Here is an 18,773-nt window from a genome sequence, read left to right on the forward strand (position 1 = left end):
CATCGCTACAAAAAGTCGCCGTGGGCGAAGGCCCTAAGTCAAGGCAACACACCTGCTTTGCGGCCATTCTATCATCAGGAATGTGCAGTGTGGGCGGCATAGTAGGATGCATTGCTTACTACCAACTCCATTGATAGTTTACGATATAACCGTTTACTGTCATTGGTACTGAAATCATGACGTTAGTCAGTCAATTAATCATCATTATGCGCATTAATTTTAAATTTACCACGAACTTTACTGTGAAGGGAAACACCGTGAGGCTGCACAAAGCTGCGAAGTAATTTAATGGTGTGTGTGAAATTTCCAATCCGCACTGGGCCCGCGTGGGAACTACGGTCCAAGCCCTCTCATTCTGAGAGGAGGCCTGTGCCCAGCAGTGGGTCGTATATAGGCTGGGATGATGATGATAATGCGCGTACTATAAATAGATAGCTAGTCTTAAAGTTGAAACCTTTCGTGTTTTGTTTTCGCGGTGTAATTATTGAAAAAAAAAACGATTATGATTGGTTTAATTAACATTTTCTTAAAAGAATAAAAAGAGTTAAGACTGATTATCAAGACAGTTTTAGGACTACGGACATTTCGTTAAGAATTTAACCGTGATAGATAATTTTGAAGAGCACGCCATCTCGCGTGATCGACGAAAACTATTTTGTTGCAAACAAAAAGTACGGCCTTCGTTTTGATTGCGCACGGGTTTTAGTGCGTTGAATTGCTCCTAGATGTCGCCAGCGCCAGCCAGGTATTAAACACACAACGTTCTTTTGGACGCATAAACGATATACATACTTAACTCCATAAGATTTCCGAAAAATTTAGAGATTTAAATTGATGGTGTTAAAGCAAACACAACTTCGAAAATTCGTCGAAGAATAGCCGAAGAAGTCCGTCATAGCTGTAAAAATTATGCAAGTTGAAGTGACAGCGGTAGGCCACAATCGCTCGAAGGACAGATAACCGTTGGGGAGAAAAGTCCTCGAGGGGCGATCATGAACTGGAAGACGAAGCGTGGCAGGCCTCTTATTTGGTGGATTGACGAAATCGTGAGAGTTGCGGGCAACCGCGCGGTGGATGCAAGTGGCGAGTTGTCGTTGATTGTGGCGTTCCAAAGGGGAGGCCTTTGTTCAGCAGTGGACGTCTTTCGGCTGATGATGATGAAAGCAAACGGAGCAGCTGTAGTCGAAACTTTACTCGCACCATTAGTTACTTTGCTTTGACCTGACAGGATTTTACATTGACGTCTTAATATTGAACTTAATTTAAATATATAAATAAGTTAGCCTATGATATGATAATGTAATGGATGGTTTAATTTATGTAACACTAACAAAAACACAATAAAATATATCTATTGAGCAGCTGCTAAATTCGCAATCATATTTAACTACAATTTAATTCTAATTAAGACCATTTCAAAAGTTTTAGGCGAGACCTCACGGCCGATAGAAAAAACTACTTACAAACACGTGCAAGAAATTTATAAAACCAACATCTGCGAAATCAGACTTTTTATGAGAATTTCTTTTGATACGCGCGTAAAAAACCGAGGCCCTTGCGTTTTTTACAATTCACATAAGTATCGGATGGTTTGCGCCCGCGACGTTTGATTTATACAGCGGGTGTTTTTTGGTGCGAACATTTAGTTGGTTGTTCGGTTTAATATTGTATAACGGACATAGTTAACCACAGGGCCCTAGTGGTTTAAACTTGGTATGGCCTCTCAAGAAGCGGATCTTGGGTTCAATTCAAACCCGGCCTCCCATGTGAGTTTTAGGAAATTCATGTGCGAAAGAAGTAGCAGTAGAACGTAGGTATTATAAAGGATGTGGCCTGTAATACGAGCAAAAAATTAAAACGCAGATCGTACTCTTCAAACTGAAAAAAAAACAACTTTAGTTCAGCGACTTTTAAATAAAAATAATGGAGTGTTTGAATTTTCCTTTTTTTATACAAATTAAATACTGCTATTATTATTATTCATTTATTTATTAATTTTTTGTTGGTTGGTCTTTTCTCTGGGAAAACGCTTATCGAGTTTTAGTCCGAGAAAGCTCGGTCGCTCAGGTACTGATGAAATGAAATATCATCCATTTCGTCAAGAGCACTGTCAAAGACAATATTTTACTTATTTAAGTCACTTATTCTGTATATTTCTATCTTCAATATAGTATTTCAGTATAATTATTAAAGTTTCATTTAATACAACTACATTTAAGATTCTATCGAGCTTAAACATGTCCCTGGTTTCGGCACCATGTTTAAGTTCGATAGAATCTTAAATGTACTTAGTTGTATTAAATGAAACTTTAATAATTATACTGAAATACTGTATTGAAGATAGAAATATACAGAATAAGTGACTTAAATAACAATGTGTTGCTATGACGTCGAAATTAGAAAATTAAAAGTAAAATATTGTCTTAGACACATAAGTCAAGAACAGTAGAAGGTGATGTAAATAAAACCCTTGGCGAAGATCACAGGTTACTCGTGAAAAAATCGCACGCAGAAAAACACACGTGAACTTGACCTGATATAGTTCAAGCACGCACTTTTTGTCAAGTCGGATAGAACAAACGGCTTGTCAGCTGGTGACGTTAAGAGTTTGAGATCGTGAGTGACGTAAAGGTAATTGAGTCCTAGTGTTTGACAAGCTAATGCCCAATAGATGACACCCTGATGTCAGAGCCGGTTGAAGCCAGCGCGGATCCAGTTGCAAATTTTATCGCCAGGCCTTTGATTATTGAGTATTAAGTAAAATATTATAGTAGATCATTTTGATACTATCTTTTCTTTGGCGGCAATTTCGTTTTGGTTTTGTGTTGGCAGCGTATTGTACTTACCTACATTGCATTGATTTCAAAAATATTTTCATGGACTCGGCCCTGAATGCAGCTATGTTCCATCCGGGGTTGAGACCTTAGGTCACGGACCTAGCCCAGCGTAAAAATTCTTTATAATGAATTTTCAAAACGGCTATCGGATACCACAAGGGACCGAAGAGCTGGCAGCTTCCTCGCACAACGTGTCAGCATTGCTTTGCAGCGAGGATATATACTTTAATAGCATATATTATGAGCATTATAGCATAGCATATATATGGAGCATTTTCTTTTAACTAAGTCCACACGCATAGCGTTCAAAATGATGTAGGTACCCAGAAAACCCACCAAAATAATGTATGTACACGATATTTTTAGTAAAATTAAGTAAACTACCACAACCTCAATCACAATTTTGTATACGGTATTTGCTCCCATTTTTAAATATACATTTTTAAATTTTCACGTACCTAAGCACGTGAAAATTTCTTCATAATATCTACAACGCAGCGTCATTTACATGTAAACAAATATGAAATACAAGTTAGTAGGTGTGTACGTACGTCATTTCAGATTAAAGAGGTTTTAAGTCAGCCAACTTTTTATTTATATTTTTGAAACTTAGCTATAACCGAATTTTACACCACACAGCTTATCTCTTTATGAAACTTCGTTATTTTTAACCCCCGACGCAAAAAGTGGGATGTTATAAGTTTGACCGCTATGTGTGTCTGTCTGTCTGTGGCACCGTAGCTCTTAAACGGGTAGACCGATTTGAATGCATTTTTTTATTTGAAAGCAGGTTTTCTAGCGATGGTTCTTAAACATGTTTCATTTAAATCGGTTCAGCCGTTTTTGAGATATTGAACTTTGAAGTGAAAAAGTCGGGGGTTTTCGAACTTTTTGTTGTTTAGGTTATATATAAGTATAATATTTGAACTTTATATCAAACTAGCTTTTGCCCGCAATTTCGTCCGCGTGGAATAGTAATTTTGGGAAGTATTTTTTTTCGGGTACCTATTCTGACAATAATACCTACATATAGAAACTTCTGCGGTATACTGAAAATAACATATTTTACTAAACTATTTTTTGGTAAAACATAAATATTTGGCGGGTAGTCACACTTTAGCGATACAACGTGTATTTTTTTACCTTGCTAACACAAAAGGACTCTTCATAGTGAACTCTTGGCGCCTTTACGTCCTTTTGTGTAAGTAAGGAGGGTAGTTTTATATTAAGACGGCATTTTTACTAATCATACCTATACATATTTCCGATAAATATACTTAATATAGTAATTTGCTTGGAATTATGAATTAGAGCGCAAGAACAAATGTTTTTTAGGGTTTCGTACCTCAAAAGGAAAAAAACTTTGCTGTCCGTCCGTCCGTCTGTCTGTCAAGACCCTTTATCTCGGAAACGCGCGGAGGTATCGAGTTGAAATTAAAACCTTAAACTCAGAGCTACAGTCCCATGAGCTGTGAAAAATTTAAACTTCTAAGTCAAAGCAATCAAAAGCTACAATCGCCTTAACCGAAAAATTAAAGGGTTCTTTCGGCTGTTCTAGAAACTTGCAATTGTGTATGAAGGTAGCACTTATAGCACGATCAATAAGAAAAATCTGAAAATTATAATTTTTCATGTCTGGCTGTCCTTGCCGATAAGCCATCTAAAATGAACCCACATTGCGTACATTTTGCTTAAGAGAGGGGCTCTGCTAACACTGGATATTCATAAAAAACGACTAGCATTTCATCTTTTTTTTTAGTTCATATCAAATACTTAAACATAAAGATTCATCGATTTATCTTCGAGAATGACGACCTTCCATATAAATTTTCATCCCCTATTTCATCCTGCCATAGGTAGAACTAAAAATAACGCTCAAACAAATATTGATTTATGTCTCATTAAGTGCCTAAATGCCGAGTTTCATGGATTCATCGATTTATCTCTGCTGATTCTGACGGCGTTACATAATCTTTCATCCCCTATTTCATCCCCTCACAGGTAAAATTTTCAAAAACGCTCAAACAAATATCTATTTATTTCTTATTAAGTGTCGAAATGCCAAGTTTCATAAAGAACCACCGATTTATCTTCGATAATGACGATCTTCCATATAAACTTTTATCCCCTATTTCACCCCCTCACAGGAAGAATAAAAAAAATGTTCAAACAAATATCAATTTATCTCTTATTACGCGCCTAAATGGCAAGTTTAATAAAGATTCATTGATTTATCTTCGATAATGACGACCTTCCGTATAAACTTTCATACCCTATATTTCATCCCCACACAGGTCGAATTTTAAAAAAAGCTCAAAAAAGTATCGATTTATTTCTTATTAAGTGCCTAAATGCCAAGTTACATGGTTTTATCTTCGATAGCGACGAACTTTCACCATATTTTTTTTTATTTTTTTATACATGCTTTTACATTTTTAGCCACTATTATAAACTTTCATCCCCTATTTCAACCCTTTGAAGCCTTTTTTTCGCGATAAATGATAGCCTATGTTCTTTCCCAAGGTCTATTCTATCTATGTACCAAATTTCATCAAAATCGGTTTAGCGGTTTAGGCCTGAAAGCGTAACAGACAGACAGACAGAGGAGTTACTTTCGCATTTAGTATGGACTAGCTTTTGCCCGCAACTTCGTCCGCGTGGAATAGTAACTTGGGAAGTATTTAATTTATTTAGGATACCTACTCTGCCAATAATAGCACAGAAACTTCTACGGTTTACTGAAAATAACCATTTCAATACATTGCTATGAATATAAAGTAATTTTTTTTTTGTTCTTCCATCTATCCATGTTCTTTAGTAAAACATGAATATTTTGCGGGTAGCCACATTTTAGCAAAACGACGTGTACTCTACCCTGCCATCACAAAAGGACTAATTCTTCGTAGTGAACTCTTGACACCTTACGTCCTTTATTGTAAGTTAGGAGAGTAGGATTATAATTAAGACGGCATTTTAGCTACACATAGTTCCGATAAATATACTTATAGTAAATTTGTTTGGAATTCCGCAAGAACTTTCATCCCCATATTTTCAAGGTCGTAATTTGAAAAGCGCCGGAACAAATGTTTTTTAGGGTTCCGTTCCTCAAGAGGAAAAAATTGAACCCTTATAGGATCACTTTGCTGTCCATCCATAAGTCCGTCTGTCTGTCAAGACCCTTTATCTAGCGGAGTATCGATATCGAGTTGAAATTAAAACCCTAATCTCAGATCAATAGTCCCGAAAGCTGTGAAAAAATCAAACTTCTAAGTTGAGGCAATCAAAAGCTACAGTCATTAAAAAGGTGTTTTCATACAAATCGCCTTAACAGAAAAAGTTATACCTACGCACTGCCGGCTGTCCTAGAAACTTGGAATTTTGCTTAAAGGTAGCTCTTATAGCACAATAAATAAGGAAAAAACCTGAAAATCATAATTTTTTCATGATGACCTCACATTGCGTACATTTTTCTTATGAGCTTAGAAGGCTCTGCTAACACTGCATCATCCCTTCCGCTAACATCACCTCGCAGGTAAAATTTTCAAAAACGTTTGAACAAATATCTATTTATTTCTTATAAGTGCCCAAATGCCAAGTTTTATAAAGAACCATCGATTTATCTTCCACAATGACGTTCTTCCATATAGTTCCATCCCCTATTTCACCCCCTCACAGGAAGAATAAAAAAACGCGCGTCTCTTATCACGTGCCGAAATGGCAAGTTTAATAAAGAATAATAAAGATTCATCGATTTATCTTCGACAGTGGAGTAAAGCGGAGGCAGCGGAGCGGAGGCAACGGAGCGGAGACAACGGAGCGGAGACAACGGAACGGAGACAACGGAGCGGAGACAACGGAGCGGAGGCAGTGGGGTAAAGCGGAGACAACGGAGCAGTGGCAGTGGAGTAAAGCGGAGGCAACGAAGCGGAGCGTAGGCAACGGATGGAGCGGAGACAATGGAGCGGAGGCTGCGAAGCTGATTGATGATGATCATGATTGTGGTGATAATGATGATTGATGAATTTTTTTGAAGACATTTTTTATAAACAATGTTTTTTTTTGTTATTCATCATCATCAATCATCATTACCACAATCACCATCATCATTACCAATCTGCTGGAACTTTTTGGCGTTTTGTAAACCTAGTTATAAAGCATTGTTTCTTCTAGTTGTGACAAAGTCACTCATTATCCTAGTAATATTTTTTTTATCTAAGCGTCGTCGGTGTCGGGGGACTGCTAAGGTTAACAGGAAACTAAAGTACATAATATGTTGTATTTTTTAAAGTATAAACCTTAGCGGTCCCCCGACACCGACGACGCTTAGATAAAAAAAATATTACTAGGTACTTTTACTAAATTAACTTAGGCTAATTTTGCGGGAAATCAGCATAGTCCCCGCGGGATAGGGATAAACGAATTCTTCGCAGATGAAGTCGCGGGCAACAGCTAGGTAGTGCGTAATTATTTTTTACTTTTTAGTTGTCTTTTTTGGCGGCGTTTTTTTTCGGGCAATTTTTTTTTGTTTTTGCTGGCGTTTTTTGGTGTCGGGAATTTTATAAATTTTTAATTTAAGTTTTTTATTTTATGTTTTTTAAACTGGTTAATATTTTTTTCAAGAGTATACTGGTGTGCTGGATATCCTGGCTGCAGCATCAGCTCGTCGTGTTGCCACCACTGCATTGTATGTTGAATGAATTACTGATCAAAACGAATCCAAACACGATATATGTGCTATTATTTTTTATAGAGTGTACCTACTAGTGTGCTGGATATCCTGGCTGCAGCATCAGCTCATCCTGTTGTCCCCATTGCATTGTATGTAGAATCAAATACTGATCAAAACGAATCCAAACACGATATATCTGCTATAGTTTTATCAAGAGTGTACCTACTATTGTTCTGGATATCTTGGCTGCAGCATAAGGCCGAGAATTCCATAATCTTGCATAGTTATATAGCATATATGGGTGTTTCAAATTTTAGGTCCCAAATATGTTTGAAAGTAAAGTAAATACTCATTATGCGTCTAAGATACCTACCGCAGCGAACAAAAGAGCTGATGATCTTGAAACGGCTGAACCGATTTTGATAAAACATGTCTAAGATCCATCGCTAGAAAACCAGCTTTCAAATAAAAAAACTTATTTAAATCGGTCCACCCGTTTAAGAGCTACGGTGCCACAGACAGACACACAGACACACATAGCGGTCAAACTTATAACACCCCTCTTTTTGCGTCGGGCTTTAAAAATGACTTTCACCTTTCCTTGCAAATTTCGAGCTACTTCAAGACCACGTGTATACCAAAGAGTATAAGTACCTGTGTATACATTGTTGTGAAAAATTAAGCAAATGTAATTGTTTACATGTTAATGACACTGCGTTGCAGATATTATTTATACTTGTCACGTATATTTAAAAAAACGGGAGCAAATACCGTACTGTGATTGAGGTTATTTACTTAATTTTACTAAAAATATCGTGTATGTACTTACAAGAACAAGGGTCACCGACATAGCCAAGCGATTTAGTTCGTTAAAGTGGCAATGGGCGGGCCATCTAGCACGGAGAACAGATGGCCGTTGGGGCCGGGAAGTTCTCGAGTGGAGACCGCGGAGTGCCAACACCAACGACATGGACGGATGACCTGGTTAAAGCCGCGGGTTCACGGTGGATGCAGGCCGCTGCCAACCAAAGCGACTGGAGGTCTATGGGGGAGGCCTATGTCCAACAGTGGACGTCCTACGGCTGAGATGATGATAATGATGATGACACGTGTAGCGTTGAATGAATGATTCAGCAGTCAATATCGATTTCGATCCTCTGCCAAAATATTACAATACAAGGCTTTCCGAATGTCTCTTAAACAATAAAGAAAAGATTATTGGTTTCACCGTGATCTTGGACCTTACACGCTTCTTGCGCCTAGAATCAAAGGTCAATGTCACGTGTTGTAAATAGGGATTACTGAATAGGTAGATAGTGCCACCAGAGCTGAGGTTACGCACACAAGAAGAAGAGATTTTGACATTAATTCAGTCATTTCATTCATTCTCCTTTTTAACCCCCGACGCAAAAAGAGGGGTGTTATGAGTTTGACCGCTATGTGTGTCTGTGTGTCTGTCTGTGGCACCGTAGCTCTTAAACGGGTGAACCGATTTGAATGCGGTTCTTTTTATTTCAAAGCAGGTTTTCTAGCGATGGTTCTTAGACATGTTTTATCAAAATCGGTTCAGCCGTTTCAAGATCATCAGCTCTTTTGTTCGCTGCAGTAGGAATCTCAGATGCAAAATGGGTACTTACTTAACTTCCAAACATATTTGGGACCTAAAATTTGAAACACCCATATATGCTATATAACTATACAAGATTATGGAATTCTCGGCCTGATGCTGCAGCTAGGATATCCAGAATACTAGTAGGTAAACTTTTGATAAAACCATAGCAGATATATCGTGTTTGGATTCGTTTCGATCAGTATTTGATTCTACATACAATGCAATGGTGGCAACAGGATGAGCTGATGCTGCAGCCAGGATAACCAGCACAATAGTACACTCTATAAAAATAATAGCACATATGTCGTGTTTGGATTCGTTTTTCTACATACAATGCAGTGGTGGCAACACAACGACCTGATGCTGCAGCTAGGATATCCAGCACACTAGTACACTCTGTAAAAAATAATAGCACATATGTCGTGTTTGGATTCGTTTTGATCAGTAATTGATTCAACATACAATGCAGTGGTGGCAACACGACGAGCTGATGCTGCAGCCAGGATATCCAGCACACCAGTATACTCTTATAAAAATAACAGCAGATATGTCGTGTTTGATTACTTTTGATCAGTATTTGATTCTACATACAATGAAATGGTGGCAACAAGATGAGCTGATGCTGCAGCTAGGATATCCAGCACACTAGTACACTCTGTAAAAAATAATAGCACATATGTCGTGTTTGGATTCGTTTTGATCAGTAATTGATTCAAAATACAATGCAGTGGTGGCAACACGACGAGCTGATGCTGCAGCCAGGATATCTAGCACACCAGTATACTCTTGAATAAATAATAGCAGATATGTCGTGTTTGATTCCTTTTGATCAGTATTTGATTCTATATACAATGCAATGGTGGCATAACAAGATGAAACCATAGCATAGATAGATGTTGCAGACAGGATAACCAACACACTATTCCACTTTTAAAAAATATATACCAGTTTAAAAAACATGAAATAAAAGAACTTAAATTAAAAATTAAAAAAACCCCCGACATAAAAAAACGCCGCCAAAAAAGAAAAAAGACAGCTAAAAATAAAAATAAAATGCACTACCTAGCTGTTGTCCGCGACTTCATCTGCGAAGAATTCGTTTATCCCTATCCCGCGGGGACTATGCTGATTTCCCCCAAAATTATCCTAAGTTAATTTAGTATAAGTACCTAGTAATATTTTTTATCTAAGCGTCATCGGTGTCGGGGACGCTAAGGTTAATACTTTAAAAAACTACTTTAGTTTCCTGTTAACCTTAGCGGTCCCCCGACACCGACGACGCTTAGATAAAAAAATATTATAATTAAAAAATCGTAGTCCTCATGCCACTTGTTAATTTTCTTATTTAGCGTAGGTAATTATTTCGCTCTCTTGGGAATATTCTATATCTAATATACTTTTCACTTCTCATACTCGTAAAGTTGGTAGGTATTTATGCTGAATCTAAGCGACATAAAGTTACTTTTTATGCTCTAGTGCATAAAGTAAAATCTTCGTCTAAGACCAAAGTATCAACAGCCCTTACAGCCACAAACAAAAAAGGTTCTATATATATTTTTTATGTTAAACTAAGAATCAATCAAAGTTAATTAATAAAATTAAAAATGTATAATTATATAGCAATGCATGAAAAATAAAAGGTACCTAGTACTAGTAAGTGAACAATTGTTTCCACTGTTGCTATTTAATTCAAAAAGCAGAGTGGAAACCCATTTTCCCCTCGACGTGTCTATCCACCCTCGCCGTATCGGCTCGCCGAACGCCTCGGGTAAAATGGCTCGTTTTATGCTCTTGTTGTACAATGTACTATTCAATCACATGTATTTTATTTTAATTCAAAGGTAACAAACAGTAGACACACACACACACACACACACACATATTATCATAAGGTCGTGCTCGTACGAACCTAATTCTAAGTACCTAATTCTTTCAGTGCACCTTTCTTCCTAATAGTTTTCTGTTCTTCGAGCGAAACTGTGATACTTATCGTTTATTATAGTGTTAAACAAATCCACCTGTATACAAAATTTTGATATCGAATCGCAGGTAAGGCAACTTTTTTCAAACGATTCTTTAATTATCTGGTACGAGATCGCGGTTTTTTACTATTGGCCCTTCCGCGCCATTTGGCCGAATATTATTTTACTTGGACGATAAATAACGGGTAATATCTGTGAAAAGAGAGTCGACGCTAGTTTATTAGTAATTTGGGCAACTTCTTTAAAGAACTTTACTAGAGTCCCAAACGTGATTTGAGTTAAAGTAGCCTGCTTAAAACTGTGGCCTTTTCTATACTATCTTATCTCTTACTCGTATAGTCCGAGAGCTGGCACCAATTTTGGGTAGGTATTTGAGGCCAGCTGAAAACTTGTCCCATACCTCTCCTATTATACCTACCCCAACACGGAACTGCAGACCTGGCTGGTAAGTAGCGGGGCTAAATCAACCTTAATTTTTTTTAAATATTTTTTTTTATTCAAAATGTGAATTGTGGCAATATTAATTTTTTACATGTTGTAAGTAGTTGAATGTTCAAAGAAATTAAAAAAAAACAGACGATTTAGTCGGGACTTTAACATTGCCAGGAGCGTGCAAAAATATTTTGCAAATAAATATACCTAAAAAATGTGTTTGAGGAAACTTGAAATTTTAATAATGTATTATTTATAACTAAACAATGAGATAAAAAAGACAGAACACTTTGGTGGGACTTTCTGCCTGCCAGGTGATCTAACAAATTAACAAAATTTTCCAAAAATATGTTGGAGGCAATATGATATTTTTATATGTTGTAGTTGAATGTTTAAAGAATTAAAAAAATAAGCCAGACGATTTAGTCGAGATTTTAACATTGCCATACACGTGCAAAAATATTTTGCAAAATAATATAAAAAATGTATTTCAGGCAACTTGAAATTTTAATAGGGGATTATTTATAAATAAAAAAAAGGATTTTAAGACGTCAGATCATTTTGGTGGGACTTTCTACCTGCCAGGTGATGCTGAGGTGAAACTGGCCAAATCATGAAATGGCGGTGTTCCCTGATATGCCTAGGAATTTCATGATCTGCCTAAACATCACTTGGCAAATCGATAAACGATGAGTTTTGAACGAAATGGCGGATGTTACTTAGCCAAATCATGAAATGTCGCCAGATCACGATATGCCTAGGAATTTCGTGATCTGGCGGATTTTACGATCGGCCGCCGACATATAATACTCGTACGTATGTAAATAAGTTGTGTTTCTAAAAATGAATCCTAATTGAATAGTTAGGCAGCAGTTTGTGTATTTTCTTACAGTATGCGGGTGGAGGAGCTATATGAGCACACATTTGTAGCATAGACGTGGCTATCATAAGGTTGCGGTTGAACAAAGTCATTGTTTGTAGTTCATTCATATGGACCTCCGCAAAGTAACGCCTGATTTAATAAATTACATTTCTATTCGTTTACTTATTACGCATTGGCAACACCATTCGCGGTTTTTAAGACCAAAAACAATGTTTTTTTAATCGTCGCCGCAGCTGACTGGCACGAGCGCTCGCACGAGCCATACGCATCCGTCTTAATTGTTGCCATGCCGAAAAAATACAAAAAACACGGGATAAAAAGTGAATTCGGCGAGGAAGGTAAAGACAGGAAGAGGCGCTGCGGCTACTTCCGTGGTTTCCGCGTCGCGACGGTTTTAGTGTGGATGTTTCTGTAATTGAACAATTCAACGAACGCAGCTTGTCCAGTTAGATAATTGCTAATTATTTAATTTAAAGAAAAGGAAGAACGAAAAAATCCTTTACATTTTTTCACAGCACAAGACACATACAAATAGAAAACACGAAGGACAGTATGTGTCATTGCGGTTGTGAATCGGACACTGGATTTAAATATATATTTTTAAAAATATCGGCACTTTAAGGTATCTGATTTTATGTTAATTTAAAATAATCAATATTAACAAAATCATGATCTTCATCATCAATGTGTGCATATTAAAATAATGTCGTTAACGTATTTATATTTGCATGTTTCTCTTTATACATTGTCAATTGCACCACATGCTGTATTCGACTCATTTTTTTTTAAATACTACGAGTATAAGGATGCTAATGCTTACCAAATGAATTTTCTTCATGTAAGTAAGTAGGTACCTGTTTTCTGTATTGCTTAATATGTGGTACTTAATAAACAGTCATTGTAGTGTATTGTCTTGCAAAATCTATCATAAAGTAACTACATTAAGTTAAATTTAATTTCGCATTTGTCTATTCTATAATAACGAGCTAAAATATCGAGTCACTTTAGTATGGAAAATGGCGGTATATAACTCGTTAGTGTATATTATGAGTGATAAATCAATTTCACGCCCTAAGAATGAAAAATATAAATTTCCACATCCAACATATTTTGAATTTCAACATATTTTTAATCTTTCTAGAACACTAGGCAAATCTCAATCCTAAGCTTTGTTTTAATGGCATTAAATATAATGCGATTTTATGGCGTATCCACCATAGTCTTACAATGCCATAGAGCAAGGACCAACTTTTTTCTTAATTTGATCAGCAATTGTTGGGCCATAATGCCTTTAAAAAAGGGAAATTTAAAAAAAAAAGACGCGTGCTCAACTCTCGTTTTTTACGGAAATAAACCATTTGAAAGGTTTTGAATTTTTTACAATTTTCGTGTAGATGTGTAATTAATTTTGCGCAGCATGTGGTTGATAGATGTGCGCAGATGCTGGCCGGTTTAGCATGTAGCGAAAGTACTAAAAAGTAAAAAGAACGTCTGATTACCAATGGCAGTACTACGCGGTGATTCCATTGCATACTACTACACTAGAAACTATTACTAGATACTACGCTAGTAGGTATTGTACTAACCTCTTGCGTCCGTAGACTTGAGACTGGCAGCATAGTTCCATTTTTGAATAATAATATGGAACGGACGCAAGGGTGTTAAAGAGAAGACTTGTATCCGAGCTGCCAACGTAGGAAGTTGATTTGAAATACATGTGAAAATATCCTAAAGAAGTGCTTTTAATTTAAATAGGGCATTATTAGAATAGTGGACCGTCTGTCCACTACAGTACCCTAGAAAATTCTAATCTCTCAGTTAGATTACCAGAAAATATTGGACATGGGATCCTTCCAACTGCCATAATTTTATAAGTCATCAGTAATCAGTCATTTATTTGCCCAAACATGGTATAAAGAAGAGAAGATGGTTTACATACAATTTATGGTTCGATATGTTTTGTTAGAAAGAGAACATGATTCAAGACTATCTTTTTGTATTTTTTTTAAATGTTGAATTAGACCTGAATTGAATAGTGATATCATGCTTAAATTCGTTTTTTTCTATTCATAATAGTCAAATTTAAGTTTTGTGTATCAAAAGCATTTACATAACAGATAACTAATTTGTATTCTAATATTAAATTTGAATGAAGTGTTACATTTATATAAATCTTGAATTGAATTAGTAATATTGATATTAAAAATTTTTTTGCTTAATGAATTCGTTTAATCAGTCTTTTTTTAACTTAATAATAGTTATTGGTAATTTATTTAATTTTCTGTGTGCTATTCCAAAATACACTTTTATGACAAAAAGCGGATCATGATGGCTTGCAACTATTTTTTTCCCATTTTTGAGAAAAGCTTTAATTAAATAAATTTAAAATTGAAGTACATTACATTTTATATAAATTTAAATGTATCTCATAGACATAAAGGCAAGGTAAACTTTATCTTCAATTTTATGAAATGCGGTTTGCAAGGTTCAAAGGGTTTAATGCCACATACAGATCTCAAACATTTCTTTTGATTTCTGAAAATGGTCATAATGTAATGTTTGTTCTAATTTTTGTTAGTCACAATTTTTTGGATAAATTTTTAAATGGTAATTCTGTAGAAATTATAGGTTAGGTTAGGTTTGTTTTATAACAATTCTTAAAAATAAATGGTTTCAGAGAAAAAAAAGAGATATCAAGTATTACACTGTGACAAAAATTACATGACTAACAATTTTTGACCAGTCGATATTATTGAATCAGGCGTTACTTTGCGGAAGTCAATATCAATGAACTCAACCAATTACTTTGCTCACCCGCGACCTTATGATAGCTACGTTTCCGCAAGAATTGCGTGTTCATGCAGTCCCTCCACCTCCACACTGTATGTAAGAATACACACAAATCACACAAACCCATCTATCACCATCGCCATACTACACTGACGCGTTTCGAACTCAACCAGAGCTCATCTTCAGAGCAACACAACTGTTCACCAAAATACCGTAATAATATGTGTACCTACATGTCACAAAATTTATCTTTGAGTGGTGAAACAGACCCTAAATGTGACTAAAGCACGCCAAATTACACTGAAACAACTGACTAACGCCCAAGGACCGCAGCGGAAGCGCGGCACATGCCGTGGATAAAAAAAAGATAAAATTGTCGATGGCAAACCATAGGTTTATTCAGCCATTTTTTGTCCGTGCACTTTTTAGCGATTTTTTGCACTATCTGCATATACCTTGTTTTTATAGTGACCAGATGGCGTATGCATATGACATTTTTTGTACGTAGTGCGATTTTTAGTAGTTTATCTCAACTTTTTTGAAGGCAGATGTTAACCTTTAATTGTGGATTTGAAACGCTTACAGCTATCAGAAACAAGTGAACCGAACCGTATGTCACCTTATAAAATACTAATTAACAATTAATGAACTTATTATTTTTAGTTCTGAAAGAGAGAAAGAAAGAAAGAAATGTTTATTTGCTTAGAATACGTACTGATGATATTAAAAAAAAATTGGTAACAGTATTCAGCCGATACATCAGCATGCAAATTGTAGTAATAAATAGAAAGTGAATCGTTAGAAAAAATAATATTAAAATCAAGATTATGTTGAAATTACAAAAGTAAGCAAAAATATATTTTTTTTTAATAACAATAGATATTTGAAATTACAGTGATGTCAGAAGACAATTACGATACAACATAACATAATAAGTACAATCACCACAGAAAAATACAAATATTTCTATGAGCTTGACGAGTAGTTTATCAAAATATGGATTTAAATGAGCTATTGTTCACCCGTGACCTTACGATACCTTGAACGTCTATGCAACAATACTGTGTTGTGTGTTCATGCAGCTCCTCCACCTCTTCGCTGGAAGAACACACATCACACGAACCCAACTATCACGCTGACTCGTTTCGAACTGAACCAGTACCCTTAGTGTAAGTTTTCGGTTAGAAAATACGTCTCGATCGCGTTCGCGTTAAAATCTCAATTTATATGGAAAAACCAACAGCGCCTCTACCGGAACGTTTGCGATGTTCGTGTTTCCATACAAATTGAGATTTCAACGCGAACGCGATCGAGACGTATTTTGTAACCGAAAAGTTACACTAAGGGCACAGAGTTCATCATCACAGCAATAAGTTTGTTGCATAGACGTACAGTCAGTATCAAAAGGATCACTTATAACTCTGTCATTTTAACACATCTGTCAAATTTGTATGGTGTTTAGTACGTTGATGTAAAACGACAAACTACAAAAGAATTCAGCTACTTTTGATGATGACCGTATCTATCATAAGATCGTGGGTGAGCAAAGTAGTAAGTAGTTATAGTTCATTGATATAGGACCTCTACATAATAACGCCTGACTGACAAAATATAATAAACTATATCGACGTTCAGTGGAAATGTAAAAGGGTGTAATGTAATGCGACTTGTTTGGTCTTGTTTGTATTCTGTTACCTTTCATTCAAGACATCGCTAAGTACCTCTTGCGTAATCCTACTATCCTACTAATATTATAAATGTGAAAGTTTGTGAGTGAGTGAGTGAGAGAGTATATTTGTTACTTCTTCACGCTGAAACGGCTGGACGGATTTGTATGAAACTTGGCAAAAAGTTAGTTTATAACCTGGATTAAAACATAGGATGCTTTTTATCCCGATATACCCACGGGATAGGGATAAAATCTCTAAATAATAACCGCTGGGCTTAGAGTCATGAAATTTGGTATGTAGGTAGCTGGACGTCTGGAATAACACATAAGCTACAAAAAAAAAACCCACGAGATAGGGATAAAATCTCAAAACAACAATCGCTGGGCTTGGAGTCATGAAATTTGACATCATTGTTTTTAATGTAACGTCGATGTAAACCACGATTTAATTTTCGGGAATTCCCACGGGATTTTTTAAAAATACCAAAATTTGTATTCATCTGCTGGATCTAATGACTTACGTGTGCGAAGCCGCGGATAAACAAAACACTAGTTAGTAAATAGGTTCAGAATCACTTCTAGGTCACCCGAGTCGCACTAGTCGCGTGCGCCGACGCACCCCATTTAACGAGCGATTACACCTAATCGCCACCCTAATCCCCATTTAACTTAACCGGCCGTTTAGTTCCAACCAATCAGACGGAATTCGCGGAAACATTAGTTGGACGGTATCATGAGTTTAATAAAATAAAATATAATTGCTATTCAAAAACAAATAATTCGCGAGCCCGCGGCGAAGGGCACAATCAAAAGGTTTTCGATTTGAATAAATCAATCCTTATAGAAATGCATCCTTATACAGGACAGGTTGGCTTCGGAAGGAGTCCACCATCATCATCAAGAAAAAATTAAATTCTGCCAAGTTTCATGCGGCGCTTTCTTCTTGGTAATGAGTCTTTCCCTGTCTTTCCGGAAGCGCTGGTAGTTTAAAAAGTGACATGTAAAAGAGCCCTTTACCGCCTCCTTGCAGAACAAACGTTTTGAATTTGGAATTTTATTGAATCTTCATTATCACCATTTGGATTGTTGGACTTAAGCCTCCCCATAGACCTTCAGTCGCTTCGGTTGAAAACGGCCTGCATCCACCGTGAACCCGCGGCTAACGCGGCTTTAACCAGGTCATACATGTCGTTGGTGGACGTCCTACTTTGCGCTTGCCTATCCGCGGTCTCCAATCAAGAACTTTTCAACCCTAGCAGCGGATTAGTTCTACTATTCAGTAATTTTATGATGATAAAAAGTTGACACAAATATCGTAAAAACACGTCACGATAGAAGTTCCATATACATGATACTGTATGTGTCACCTAATGAAGGATATTTTGTCTTCTTTTCTTTTGTATGGAAGCATTTTATTATACGTCCGTGTTTGTGTATTCACTCACAAACTTTTGCAATTATAATATTAGTAGGATTGCGATTTAAAACTGACGACGCTGCACTCCCGTCTCACTCCACCCTGTATCCTGCACTTTTTCGTAGCATTTTAGACGTTGAGTTTTTGAAGAGTTTTTTCTGCAGATCCACTCCAATTATGCACATTTTTGCCATCGCGGTTCGTTTGACGCCGCGCCTCATACTTAGCCCAATGGATTCCATCAAATAAAAATCGGGAGGAACCCTTTTTGTTGAAGTTTTTGTCGGTATATTGATGAGAGCTCCAGATTTTGAAAGAATTCCTTGGAGTCTGCATTTTGTGGGGGTATGGTATGCGGCGGGCTGAAGTGGCGGAGTGATGTCTATGAAAGTCGCTGCGAGTTAGGAATTGCGGGCAGCCTGGTGATTTACTGCTTACAGTCGCATTATTTACTATATACCCTCCTTCGGGCTGTCGGGTAA

The sequence above is a fragment of the Choristoneura fumiferana genome, chromosome 25 (genome assembly GCF_025370935.1).
Source record: "Choristoneura fumiferana chromosome 25, NRCan_CFum_1, whole genome shotgun sequence".
Lineage (NCBI taxonomy): Eukaryota > Metazoa > Arthropoda > Insecta > Lepidoptera > Tortricidae > Choristoneura > Choristoneura fumiferana.